This window comes from Rhinoraja longicauda, chromosome 8, assembly GCF_053455715.1.
Source record: "Rhinoraja longicauda isolate Sanriku21f chromosome 8, sRhiLon1.1, whole genome shotgun sequence".
Classification (NCBI taxonomy): Eukaryota; Metazoa; Chordata; class Chondrichthyes; order Rajiformes; family Arhynchobatidae; genus Rhinoraja; species Rhinoraja longicauda.
In genome coordinates, this window is record NC_135960.1 from 31,214,219 (window position 1) to 31,220,510 (window position 6,292).

Here is a 6,292-nt window from a genome sequence, read left to right on the forward strand (position 1 = left end):
ATTTCTAAGACAGAGCGACATTGATTTTTGACAAGCCAAGGACTGAAAGGTTATTGGGATAAGCAACGGTGCTAAACTGAGGTTACAATCAGGCAGAGGTTCAAATGGCTGAAATCTTGCTGCTTTCATCACCACAGTAAAACTTCAATAATCCTGCATCCAACTGTTCAGAAATCCTGCTGCTTCGGCACTGGACTCACTCATAGTCTGGAGTGTTGTAGGGGCCATGGTCAACACGATGTTTGGGAGCTGGGTTTGGGGCCCAAATATGATGGGTCATAAATGAGGGTGGGTTTGCAGCAGAAGCTGGAGTCCAGAGGGCTTGTATATTTCCTGCTACCTCTAAACTCATCAGGTTAACTGGAGAATTTATGGGAACATGGGGAAAAGTGAGGTTACGGTGTGTTTGGGTATTAATAAGAGTAACATCTAATCGTCAGAAAAACCTGCAAGACCGCCGCTGCCTGGGTGTATAGGAAGGAACTGCAGATGTTGGTTTACACCAACGAGAGACACAAAATGCTGGAGTAACTCAACAGGACAGGCAACAGGACAGGCCTGAGTGCTGTGATGCCAGACTATTGGAGTTTTACTCAAATAGTGGTCAGGGGATAATGAGATTTTATTCATTTTCCTTTAATAGATCTCATTCATACTTATGAATTAAATGCAAGGTTATTGCCACAAATATAATGCTGCTTACCTGGTGGTGAGTAACTCACCTCTGATTCATTTGCTTGTGGATTCACTCAGCCCATCCAGAGGCTTGAGCACATTAATCCAGCCCAACACCAGTGCAGTACTGAGCAAGTGGGCTTCACTGTTGGATGAGATTTGTACTGAGGGCCAAAGGATAGCACTTCTCAAGATGCATGACACTGCAGGCGCTGCCAGTCTAGCACATAGTTCTATCTGTAACTACATGATCCTATAGAGACGGATAAAATTATAAAAGGACTGGACAAGCTAGATGCAGGAAAAATGGTCCCAATGTTGGGGGAGTCCAGAACCAGGGGACACAGTCTAAGAATAAAGGGGAAGCCATTTAAAACAGGTGAGAAGAAACTTTTTCACCCAGAGAGTTGTGAATTTGTGAAATTCTCTGCCACAGAAGGCAGTGGAGGCCAATTCACTGGATGAATTTAAAAGAGAGTTAGATAGAGCTCTAGGGGCTAGTGGAATCAAGGGATCATGGGGACAAGGCAGGCACAGGTTACTGACTGTGGATGATCAGCCATGATCACTATTACGGCCAGCATCTCGTCTTTCTTATCTTCAAAGCTGCCGTTGACGTAGTTGGAATGATATTTTCTTGACGCAAACAATCAACAACAGAGATCTCCACAACGTTTCATTTGATGTCCGTCGTTTATTTGAAGTTGCAATATAACATATTGGCATATCTCTTGTCATCGACTTGTTTTTGATTAGTTTGGTAAAAATCTAATGTCCCACCGTATCCTACATGACTTATACAAACTGCCAGATCTTATCTCCAGCAGATATTTCTTGCTGATTTTCTATCAGCAGGTTCTTTTAGCCGATTTTATCGGCAACTTCTGGCTGATCTTCTATCAGCCACTTCTTTGAGTTCAAACTGAAGAAATACGTTGGAGCTGGAAGCTCTCTGGCTCCGCCCAGCCCATACGTAAACGTAGTATTAACCTTTTAGTGTCCAAAATAATACAGGATACAAAATAATATAATATACTAATAAACGCAAAATGGCTCCTACAATCATAATGAATGGCGGTGCTGACTCGAAAGGCCAAATGGCCTCCTCCTGCACCTATTTTCTATGTTTCTATGAATCAATAAACAAACTGGGAATCTCAGCATATAATTAAACCTAAACATATACCAGCAAAAAACAAACTGCCGGAGGAACAACAATTTGCGTTCCCGCAGCACTTTGTTCTTTGTTCAAGATTCCAGCAGCTGCAGTCTTTTTGTCTCTAAAATATATAATTCTAATCAGGAGGAAACAACAAAAAGATGATCAGGAATAAGAAGTCCCAGAATAAAGTAGTATGGATTCTGCATGAAAAGAGTTGAGTCTGCACGTTATTTCTGCAATACAATTTGGAGGTTTTAAACCACTAAATATATATATCACTGCAATTAAATTCATGGCTTAATATTTGACATTTTAAACTATAGGCTCTTAACCTCCACTTGTTATTTGATGTCAGAGCACTTATCACACATAAAAGTGCAGGCTTAACTGTTTTAAAAAGTAAACCAGCAGTGTAAGAATAGTGGAATTAAGAAAATAAATGTTTGGCGTTTCACTGTAAATAGCAAATGAACAATATTGTCTTAAACAATAACTCTCTTTGACATTATTCAAGGCAGCCCGTGGCTCAGGAATTATTTATATGTCGATTGCTTGTTTAGGATCTGGATTGACAGATTTCTGTTGGAGATTGCAACTTCATTTATGTTTGGAAGACATCAGAAGATGGTGTGAGACTTGGAGGGAACCTGCAGGTGATGGTGTTCCCACATACCTAGGAGCCCTGGTTCTTCTTGATCGAATGTGTAGGAGAAGACATCGAAGTCTTAGCAAGCTGCTGCAATTTCTTTTGCAGCTATTATGTACTGTATGATGCTCTGATGATGGATGAGATTATCTAATCAAGTCTGATGTACAATGGAGTATTTAACCACGTATCCATAAGTGCAGATTATTGCTACTAAAACATGGCCAATCCAACACTTCTGATTCCCAGGTATTTATTCACAAAATGCTGGTGTAACTCAGCAGGTCAGGCAGCATCTCGGGAGAGAAGGAATGGGTGACGTTTCGGGTCGAGAACAAGAAGGGTCTCGACCTGAAACGTCACCCATTCCTCTCCCGAGATGCTGCCTGACCTGCTGAGTTACTCCAGCATTTTGTGAATAAATACCTTCGATCTGTACCAGCATCTGCAGTTATCTTCTTATACTTCTGATTCCCAATCGGGTTCGCTCACAGCAAAGAGATCTGTTATCAGGAGATGTCCACTACTTTGTAAGAGTACTAATTGATTTGATGGCACAATGGGTAGATGTAAAGTATTGGGTACATTTTGTCCATATATTTTTATGAATAAATATATTTTTGAAGTATAAAAAGGAAATCTCTGTAAGAGAATGCTACCAATCGGCACACTCCATGTACCAGCTGAGATGTACCAGCATTAAAGCGCCGTGCAGACACCTCAAAGGCTCTATGGAAAAGGCAACAGAGTCCTGCTGCCACTGGACACAGAGGAGTGAGGTCTTGTTTAACAACCTCTCAATCAATTCATGGGTGTATTAGTTAAGGGGGAAACATGACAAGTTGATGGGACTAGAGAAAGTTATGTACTGATTGTATTTAATATGTATACATTTTGAATAAAATATAGTTTTGAAATTCAAACAAAAATTGAAATCCTTTTGGTTAATTTCTGAGTTGTAGCCCAGCCACCTGGGCCAGCTCCGAATAAATTAAAACTTTAAATTAATGAGCTTCCCCATAAGTGCCATCGTAAATCTTTCTTCCGACAAAGATTTGTCATAGAATTCTGCAATCATACACCATTGAAACAGGCCCTTCAGCCCACCATGTCCACATCAACTAAGAGGTATCGATCTTTACCAAGGCAAGTACCTATCAATACTAAAGGAACAATTTAGAACATATGGAGATGCAGGGGACCCCTAATAAGGGTAATTGACCAAGCATAAGCCAGCGATTTGAGATATTCATAAACAGCATTGAATTGTTTCCAGATGTAACATCCTCTGAGTTAAATAGATTCAAAATTGTGTGAACGTTTTTCCATTTCTAATCATGGCTTCTATTGGAGACAAATAATATGATCTTGGTATTATAATCTGTCAAATTGATTCTAGCTTCAGAATTGTATTCTTTAATGGTGTCAATATATATCACACAGCCAGGTTTATTGGGTTGACACAAAATGCTGGAGCAACTAAGTGGGTCAGGCAGCATCCCTGGAGAAAAGGAGTAGGTGATGTTTCAGGTTGAGACCCTTCTTCAGACTGAGACAAGGTGTCAGTCTGAGAAAAGGTCTCGACCTGAAACAACACCTATTCCTTTTCTCCAGAGATGCTGCCCAACTGGCTGAGTTACTCCAGCATTTTGTGTCTATCTTCGTTGTAAACCAGCATCTGCAGTTCCTTCCTACACAAGTTTGTTGGGTTGTTGCTCATAAATTGCAGCTCTGATTTCGAATGTTTTCTTTTCACCTGCACTGAAATGGTTAGGAGATAATGGTAGTTTACTTATCCAAGTTTCAAAAGCTTTTTTTGACAATAAATCTCTGCTAGAATCTCACATCTCTATCTTGTTGTGGACATCTGGAATTTTGCATTTCCTGCGACAGAGATTACCATTCCATCACAACAAAACCATTGTAAATAAAGTCAGGCAGACCTGGAATTTTCAGAGATGTTGGGCAATGGAGAGTACAGGTTGTCAAACACAAAAAAATGTGTTAGATAAGATGGGACGCATGCAATGATGTTGCACAACAAAGAAAAAAGACTTGCATTTATAAATCACAATCTTTGGTATGTGAAATGTAGAAAGCACGTACAAAACAACGTGATGATAGCCAGATGATCTGCTGTAAGGATAAATACTGACCAGGGTATCAGGAATAATTCTTTGGTTTTCATCAAATACTTTCATGAGACCACGAACACCTTCTCAGCTAGATACGATTTCAGGCTTAACATCTCATATTAAGGTAACATCTCAGATAGTGAGGAGCACAGAGGATCAATCAAAATGATATACCAATGTGACTGGAGAGAGACTCCAGAATAGATCAAAATCTACATAATACCTTTACATATAAATGCCTATTTCATGTTCTCAAAGTTCATAATTTCCTCACTTTTAACTAGTTATATTGGTTGAGAAATTCTCTTCTTTGAACTTTGATGCTTCAAGCACCGTGTAAACATTGTATCACATTTCCTAATGGCAACCTGGAATTTACCTCCAAAATTATCTAATTGTTTGATTTCACAGTAACACTGCTCTGGGAATCTATGTGGGATTCCTCACATACCCCACTAATTTCAACGTGACAGTGTCCAATCAGGACTTAACAGCACAGCAGATTTTATTACATATATATATATTTACACTTGGACGTGTACAGAAACAATATTGTTAGACATAAATTATAGTGTGCAAGACACAACATTGGTAGCCTGAAAAGGGGGGGGGGGGGTGAATTAACTTAATCTTCCCGATCTACATGATTTGTTTTTTCTTTGCATTCTTTGTATATGCATCTGAGGGGTGCAAATTATATTTATATTTAAATCAATGTCTAAAGAAGGGGCATGACCCGAAACGTCATCTATCCATGTTCTCCAGGGATGCTGACTGACCTGCTGAGTTACTCCAGCATTTTGTGTCTTTCCTAAATTTATATTTATGTAATCGAAATGCAGGAAACTAGTGAACCATTGTTTAAAGCCAGCAGGCTGGAATTCTTTTGTTGTGCTGGTTTTCTTTCTGATTAAAAACTCAATTGAGCCTGTGGTTGAATTTTCTATTTACATCATATGGCCTTTTGTACCAGGGGTTTTAGTATTTGTTTTCAATATTAGGTGGTCTGATATCAATCGAGTAGCCAATAAAAAAGGTTTCACATCACACAGACCAGACTCCCCACCATTGACTCCATCTACATTTCACGCTAACTTGAGAAAGCAGCCACTAAAATCAAAGACCATTTTCATTCCCTTTTCACTCCTCTCCCATCAGCAGAAGATACACAAACTTGGAAGCATATATCACCAGATTGAGGAATGGTTTCTTCATTGCTTTCATCAGACTACTGAACAATCTTCTCATAATCTAAGTGTGTTGACCCAAACTCCCAACATGTCTCATTGTGGCTTTTGCCTTTTTTTTAAATCTGTATTTTATTTGTAAACTGTAGCACTAAATGCTGTAACACTTTCTGCTGCACTCTGGCATTTTTCTTTACACTAATAATAATAATAATAATGTATTTTATTTATATAGCGCTTTTCATATACTCAAAGACGCTTTACACTACCAATGTATTCATTGATTGTACACATACATTGTGTACTATCTAGTCAAATACTACTAAGTTCTTCACTGTATCTTGGAATACATGAAAAAAATAAACTAAAACCAATACCAGAAGGTTGTAACTTCAAACCATGCTATATTCTTAGTTGAAAAATGAAGGCCGTACTGAATGAGTCGACACCATTGGAAACACCGTCCTTCAGAAAAGCTGTTAAACGA